Raw genomic sequence first — 9,228 nt, forward strand, 5'->3', positions numbered from 1 at the left:
TGTGATGCACTACTTTCCAATAAGGGAGCAGGTACAGTTACCTCGTCAAGTTCTACTTTCGTCCCACTCACTTCTTTCGAGAGAAACTCCTTCTCCAGAAAGTTTCCGAACTTAGCAACAAAAGTCTTGCCTTCGGATCTGTGATAGAAGGTGTATCCAATAGTCTCCTTTGGATATCCTATGAAGACACATTTCTCCGATTTGGGTTCGAGCTTATCAGGTTGAAGCTTTTTCACATAAGCATCGCAGGCCCAAACTTTCAGAACCGACAATTTTGGTTTCTTGCCAAACCATAGTTCATAAGGCGTTGTCTCAACGGATTTTGATGGTGCCCTATTTAACGTGAATGCGGCCGTCTCCAAAGCATAACCCCAAAACGATAGCGGTAAATCAGTAAGAGACATCATAGATCACACCATATCTAGTAAAGTACTATTACGACGTTCGGACACACCATTACGCTGTGGTGTTCCGGGTGGCGTGAGTTGCGAAACTATTCCGCATTGTTTCAAATGTACACCAAACTCGTAACTCAAATATTCTCCCCACGATCAGATCGTAGAAACTTTATTTTCTTGTTACGATGATTTTCAACTTCACTCTGAAATTCTTTGAGCTTTTCAAACATTTCAGACTTATGTTTCATTAAGTAGATATACCCATATCTGCTTAAGTCATCTGTGAAGGTGAGAAAATAATGATATCTGCCACGAGCCTCAATATTCATCGGACCACATACATCTGTATGTATGATTTCCAACAAATCTGTTGCTCTCTCCATAGTACCGGAGAACGGTGTTTTAGTCATCTTGCCCATGAGGCACGGTTCGCAAGTACCAAGTGATTCATAATCAAGTGGTTCCAAAAGTCCATCAGTATGGAGTTTCTTCATGCGCTTTACACCGATATGACCTAAACGGCAGTGCCACAAATAAGTTGCACTATCATTATCAACTCTGCATCTTTTGGCTTCAACATTATGAATATGTGTGTTACTACTATCGAGATTCAATAAGAATAGACCACTCTTCAAGGGTGCATGACCATAAAAGATATTATTCATATAAATAGAACAACCATTATTCTCCGATTTAAATGAATAACCGTCTCGCATCAAACAAGATCCAGATATAATGTTCATGCTTAACGCTGGCACCAAATAACAATTATTTAGGTCTAATATTAATCCCGAAGGTAGATGTAAAGGTAGCGTGCCGACTGCGATCACATCGACTTTGGAACCATTTCCCACGCGCATCGTCACCTCGTCCTTGCCAATCTTCGCTTAATCCGTAGTCCCTGTTTCGAGTTGCAAATATTAGCAACACAACCAGTATCAAATACCCAGATGCTACTGCGAGCATTAGTAAGGTACACATCAATAACATGTATATCACATATACCTTTGTTCACCTTGTCATCCTTCTTATCCGCCAAATACTTGGGGCAGTTCCGCTTCCAGTGACCAGTCTGCTTGCAGTAGAAGCACTCAGTTTCAGGCTTAGGTCCAGACTTGGGTTTCTTCTCTTGAGCAACAACTTGCTTGTTGTTCTTCTTGAAGTTCCCCTTCTTCTTCCCTTTGCCCTTTTTCTTGAAACTAGTGGTCTTGTTGACCATCAACACTTGATGCTCCTTTTTGATTTCTACCTCCGCAGCTTTCAGCATTGCGAAGAGCTCGGGAATCGTCTTATTCATCCCTTGCATATTGTAGTTCATCACGAAGCTCTTGTAGCTTGGTGGCAGTGATTGGAGAATTCTGTTAATGACGCAATCATCTGGAAGATTAACTCCCATTTGAATCAAGTGATTATTATACCCAGACATTTTGAGTATATGCTCACTGACAGAACTATTCTCCTCCATCTTGCAGCTATAGAACTTATTGGAGACTTCATATCTCTCAATCCGGGCATTTGCTTGGAATATTAACTTCAACTCCTGGAACATCTCATATGCTCCATGACATTCAAAACGTCGTTGAAGTCCCGGTTCTAAGCCGTAAAGCATGGCACACTGAACTATCGAGTATTCATCAGCTTTGCTCTGCCAGACGTTCACAACATCTGGTGTGTTGCTCCAGCAGTAGGCCTGGCACCCAGCGGTGCTTCCAGGACGTAATTCTTCTGTGCAGCAATGAGGATAATCCTCAAGTTACGGACCCAGTCCGTGTAATTGCTACCATCATCTTTCAACTTTGCTTTCTCAAGGAACGCATTAAAATTCAATGGAACAACAGCACGGGACATTTATCTACAATCATACATAAACAAGCAAGATACTATCAGGTACTAAGTTCATGATAAATTTAGGTTCAGTTAATCATATTACTTAAAGAACTCCCACTTAGATAGACATCCCTCTAATCCTCTAAGTGATTACGTGATCCAAATCAACTAAACCATGTCCGATCATCACGTGAGATGGAGTAGTTTCATTGGTGAACATCACTATGTTGATCATATCTACTATATGATTCACGCTCGACCTTTCGGTCTCCGTGTTCCGAGGCCATATCTGTATATGCTTGGCTCGTCAAGTATAACCTGAGTATTCCGCGTGTGCAAATGTTTTGCACCCGTTGTATTTGAACGTAGAGCCTATCACACCCGATCATCACGTGGTGTCTCAGCACGAAGAACTTTCGCAACGACGCATACTCAGGGAGAACACTTCTTGATAATTTAGTGAGAGATCATCTTATAATGCTACCGTCAATCAAAGCAAGATAAGATGCATAAAAGATAAACATCACATGCAATCAATATAAGTGATATGATATGGCCATCATCATCTTGTGCTTGTGATCTCCATCTCCGAAGCACCGTCATGATCACCATCGTCACCGGCGCGACACCTTGATCTCCATCGTAGCATCGTCGTCGTCTCGCCAATCTTATGCTTCCACGACTATCGCTACCGCTTAGTGATAAAGTAAAGCATTACAGCGTGATTGCATTGCATACAATAAAGCGACAACCATATGGCTCCTGCCAGTTGCCGATAACTCGGTTACAAAACATGATCATCTCATACAATAAAATTTAGCATCATGTCTTGACCATATCACATCACAACATGCCCTGCAAAAACAAGTTAGACGTCCTCTACTTTGTTGTTGCATGTTTTACGTGGCTGCTACGGGCTTAAGCAAGAACCGATCTTACCTACGCATCAAAACAATGATAGTTTGTCAAGTTGGTGCTGTTTTAACCTTCGCAAGGACCGGGAGTAGCCACACTCGATTCAACTAAAGTTGGAGAAACTGTCACCCGCAAGCCACCTATGTGCAAGCACGTCGGGAGAACCGGTCTCGCGTAAGCGTACGCGTAATGTCGGTCCGGGCCGCTTCGTCCAACAATACCGCCGAACCAAAGTATGACATGCTGGTAAGCAGTATGACTTATATCGCCCACAACTCACTTGTGTTCTACTTGTGCATATAACATCAACATATAAAACCTAGGCTCGGATGCTACTGTTGGGTTTCGTAGTAATTTCAAAAAAATTCCTACGCTCACGCAAGATCATGGTGATGCATAGCAATGAGAGGGGGAGAGTGTGATCTACGTACCCTTGTAGATCGACAACGGAAGCGTTTGGTTGATGTAGTCGTACGTCTCCACGGCCCGACCGATCAAGCACCGAAACTACGACACCTCCGAGTTCTAGCACACGTTCAGCTCGATGACCATCCCCGGACTCCGATCCAGCAAAGTGTCGGGGAAGAGTTCCGTCAGCACGACGGCGTGGTGACGATCTTGATGTACTACTGTCGCAGGGCTTCGCCTAAGCACCGCTACAATATTATCGAGGACTATGGTGGAAGGGGGCACCGCACACGTCTAGGAATATGATCACGTGGATCAACTTGTGTCTCTAGGGGTGCCCCTGCCTCCGTATATAAAGGTTCAAGGGAGGGGGGCCGGCCGGCCAAGGTGTGGTGCGCCAGGAGGAGTCCTACTCCTTCTGGGAGTAGGACTCCCCCCCCTTTCCTAGTTGGAATAGGATTCGTGGAGGGGGGAAAGAGGAGAGAGAGGAGGAAGGGGGGCCGGCCCCCTCTCCTTGTCCAATTCGGACCAAGGGGGGGAGGGGCGCGCGGCCCATCTCTGGCCACCTCTCCTCTCTTCCACTAAGGCCCACTAAGGCCCATATACCTCCCGGGGGGTTCCGGTAACCTCCCAGTACTCCGGTAAAATCCCGATTTCACCCGGAACACTTCCGATATCCAAACATAGGATTCCAATATATCAATCTTTATGTCTCGACCATTTCGAGACTCCTCGTCATGTCCGTGATCACATCCGGGACTCCGAACAACCTTTGGTACATCAAAATGCGTAAACTCATAATATAACTGTCATCGTAACCTTAAGCGTGCGGACCCTACGGGTTCGAGAACAATGTAGACATGACCGAGACACGTCTTTGTTCAATAACCAATGGCGGAACCTGGATGCTCATATTGGCTCCTACATATTCTACGAAGATCTTTTATCGGTCAGACCGCATAACAACATACGTTGTTCCCTTTGTCATCGGTATGTTACTTGCCCGAGATTCGATCGTCGGTATCCCATACCTAGTTCAATCTCGTTACCGGCAAGTCTCTTTACTCGTTCTGTAATACATCATCCCGCAACTAACTCATTAGTTGCAATGCTTGCAAGTCTTAAGTGATGTGCATTACCGAGAGGGCCCAGAGATACCTCTCCGACAATTGGAGTGACAAATCCTAATCTCGAAATACGCCAACCCAACATGTACCTTTGGAGACACCTGTAGAGATCCTTTATAATCACCCAGTTACGTTGTGACATTTGGTAGCACACAAAGTATTCCTCCGGCAAACGGGAGTTGCATAATCTCATAGTCATAGAAACATGTATAAGTCATGAAGAAAGCAATAGCAACATACTAAACGATCGGGTGCTAAGCTAATGGAATGGGTCATGTCAATCAGATCATTCTACTAATGATGTGATCCCGTTAATCAAATGACAACTCTTTGTCCATGGTTGGGAAACATAACCATCTTTGATTAACGAGCTAGTCAAGTAGAGGCATACTAGTGACACTCTGTTCGTCTATGTATTCACACATGTATTATGTTTCCGGTTAATACAATTCTAGCATGAATAATAAACTTTTATCATGATATAAGGAAATAAATAATAGCTTTATTATTGCCTCTAGGGCATATTTGCTTCACTTGGCCCATCTGACACGGAACATCGGGACCTTCTCTCCAGCGTAGCTCAGCTCCCAGATCTCCTCGGTCCTTCCGTAGTATCTGTCCTTGTCGTTACCGGTGTAGGATTCCATCGTTACCCCGGAGTTCTGATAACCATCGCTCTTCATGTCCTTGTCCTCGGTGTAGAATGTGTAGCCGTTGATATCGTACGCCTCATAGTGTTGGGGAACGTTGCAGAAAACAAAAATTTTCCTACGGTTTCACCAAGATCCATCTATGAGTTCATCTAGCAACGAGTAATCGGATGCATCTACATACCTTTGTAGATCGCGAGCGGAAGCGTTCAAAGAACGGGGATGAGGTAGTCGAACACGGCGTGATCCAAATCACCGGAGATCCTAGCACCGAACGGACGGCACCTCCGCGTTCAACACACGTACGGTCAGCGTAACGTCTCCTTCTTCTTGATCCAGCAAGAGGGAAGGAGAGGTTGAGGAAGATGGCTCCAGCAGCAGCACGACGGGTGGTGGTGATGGAGCTGCAGTACTCCGTCAGGGCTTCGCCAAGCGCTATGGAGGAGGAGGAGGTGTTGGAGAGGGAGAAGGAGGCAACCAAAGGCATGGATGAAAAAGCCCTCCTTCCCTCACTATATATAGGAGGGCCTAGGGGGGGCGCCGGCCCTAGGAGATCCAATCTCCTAGGGGGCGGCGGCCAAGGGAGGTTTCCCTCCCCCCCCCCAAGGCACCTAGGGGTGCCTTCCACTTGTGGGACTCTTCCCCTTTGGAAACCCTAGGCGCATGGGCCCCTTGGGGCTGGTGCCCTTGGCCCATGTAGGCCAAGGCGCACCCCCTTACAGCCCATGTGGCCCCCGGGGCAGGTGGACCCACCCGGTGGACCCCCGGGACCCTTCCGGTGGTCCCGGTACAATACCGATAACCCCGAAACTTGTCCCGATGGCCGAAATAGCACTTCCTATATATAATTCTTTACCTCCGGACCATTCCGGAACTCCTCGTGACGTCCGGGATCTCATCCGGGACTCCGAACAACATTCGGGTTACTGCATATACATATCCCTACAACCCTAGCGTCACCGAACCTTAAGTGTGTAGACCCTACGGGTTTGGGAGACATGCAGACATGACCGAGACGACTCTCCGGTCAATAACCAACAGCGGGATCTGGATACCCATGTTGGCTCCCACATACTCCACGATGATCTCATCGGATGAACCACGATGTCGAGGATTCAAGCAACCCCGTATACAATTCCCTTTGTCAATCGATATGTTACTTGCCCGAGATTCGATCGTCGGTATCCCAATACCTCATTCAATCTCGTTACCGGCAAGTCACTTTACTCGTACCGTAATGCATGATCCCGTGACTAGACACTTGGTCACTTTGAGCTCATTATGATGATGCATTACCGAGTGGGCCCAGTGATACCTCTCCGTCATACGGAGTGACAAATCCCAGTCTTGATCCGTGTCAACCCAACAGACACTTTTGGAGATACCCGTAGTCTACCTTTATAGTCACCCAGTTACGTTGTGACGCTTGGTATACCCAAAGCACTCCTACGGTATCCGGGAGTTACACGATCTCATGGTCTAAGGAAAAGATACTTTGACATTGGAAAAACTCTAGCAAACGAACTATATGATCTTTAAGCTATGTTCAGGATTGGGTCTTGTCCATCACATCATTCTCCTAATGATGTGATCTCGTTATCAATGACATCCAATTTCCATAGTCAGGAAACCATGACTATCTGTTGATCAACGAGCTAGTCAACTAGAGGCTTACTAGGGACATGTTGGTGTCTGTTATTCACACATGTATTACGATTCCCGGATAACACAATTATAGCATGAATAAAGACAATTATCATGAACAAGGAAATATAATAATAATTCTTTTATTATTGCCTCTAGGGCATATTTCCAACACATAGGACATCGGGTTGTGCTCGGCGCCCTATGACAAGGAGAATATGAGTTGTTCTTCCGCGGAAGAATCCTCATGTAAAGGGTATGACAGAAGCTTCTGCTTGAACCAACGCGTGAAACATGAGTTGTGCTCTTTGATTATATCTCCGTCCGTCCTCTGTTGGCCTCGGTCATTGTACGTCTTCTCAATAAAGGTTTTGTGCTCTACCACCCAAGGATCGACCACATCTATGTGTTGTAGCGCGAGTAGGTTTGCTCTTTCAAAGTCGGCGAGTCGACCCTCGAAGTCGACATGCATTTCGCGGTGACCCTCACGGTGACCCCATCCAGCAAGCCTGCCGAGGTGCCTGTTGACGGGCAGACCAACGGGGTTCTCGATGCCTAGATAATTCTTGCAGTAGGAGATGCACTCTTCGGTCAGAAAGCCCCTGGCTATACTTCCCTCTGGACGTGACATGTTGTGAACGTATCCTTTGATGACACCATTCATCCTTTCGAACGGCATCATGCTATGCAGGAACGTCGGCCCGAGTTGGATGATATCCTCCACGATATGGACTAGCAGATGCACTATAACGTCGAAGAATGCGGGCGGGAAGTACATCTCAAGCTCGCATAGTATCACCACGATCTCTTCCTGTAGCCTTCTGAGTTGCCTCACGCCAACCGACTTCCGAGAGATGACGTCGAAAAAGTTGCATAGGCCAAATAGCGTTTCACGGACGTGCGCGTCCATGATCCCACGGATTGCAACTGGAAGTATCTGCATCATCAGCACGTGACAGTCGTGAGACTTCATCCCGCTGAACTTCTGCTTCGCTGGGTCTAGGTATCTGCTTATCTTCCCCGCGTAACCGTAAGGAAGTTTTACTCCTATGAGGCAGGTGAAAAACTGCTCGATCTCCTCCTGACTTAGAGTGAAGCACGCGGGAGGGTAGTCATTTCCGGTATTCTTGGCCTTTTTGCCTTTGCGACGACTTTCTGTGTCCTACTTTGCCTCATCATCATCATCATCATCATCATCATCATCATCATCATTAGCGTGAAGCTCCTGCCTGATGCCCATTGATTTCAAGTCTACCCTTGCTTTCGGCCCATCTTTGGTCCTCTCTGGCATGTTGAGCAGGGTACCAAGCAGACTCTCGCACACGTTCTTCGTGATATGCATGGCATCAAGGCTGTGAGGCACACGGTGGATCTTCCAGTACGGCAAGTCCCAGAAAACAGACCTCGTTTTCCATACCTTCAGCAGCGGCTCTGGCGCCTTTCGCTTCTTTCCCGGCTCTGGCGCCTTTTGCTTCTTTCCCGGCAGTGGGCAATCTTTCCAATTTTTCAACAGCCCATCTATTTCCTCGCCGCTCCTCGTACGCGGGCGTCTTCGGAGTTCGGTTTCACCATCGAACAGATCCTTGCGTTTCCTCCATGGGTCATGGTCGCGAAGCCACCTTCGATGTCCCATGAACACGGTTTTCGAAGACCCGAGATCTCTATCTAGCTGGCGATACGTTGTGTCATCCATGCACCTGACGCATCCAGAAAATCTGTGGACCACCTGCCCCGCGAGATATCCGTAACCGAGATAGTCGTGCACCGTCGTGAGCAGTGCGGCTCTCATAGGGAAATATTCTTTCTCTGCGGCGTCCCACGTATTGGCTGGCGTTTTCCACAGCGTGTCTAGCTCCTCTTTCAGCAGCCCCAGATACAGATTGATGTCGTTCCCTGGTTGTTTCGGCCCTTCAATTAGCATACTCATGTGAATGTACTTCCTCTTCATGCACAACCAGGGGGGAAGGTTGTACATCCACACAAACATAGGCCAGGTGCTATGTGTGCTTCTTTGGCTGCCAAACGGATTGACTCCATCAGTGCTCGCGCCCAGCATGATGTTCCTTGGATCCTTCCCAAATTCTGGATGTTCGAAGTTCAATGCTTGCCACTGGCTCCCATCCTTAGGGTGACTCAGCATCTTGTCTTTTTTATTTATCTCCGGATCATTTGCGTCATCTTCTCGCTTCTTCTCCTCCCTATCCGCGTGCCAACGCAGGAGCTTTGCTACCTTAGGGTCCGCGAAATACCGCTGCAGAC

Source organism: Triticum urartu, chromosome 6A (assembly GCF_056163025.1).
Source record: "Triticum urartu cultivar PI428250 chromosome 6A, HENAU_Tu73, whole genome shotgun sequence".
NCBI lineage: Eukaryota > Viridiplantae > Streptophyta > Magnoliopsida > Poales > Poaceae > Triticum > Triticum urartu.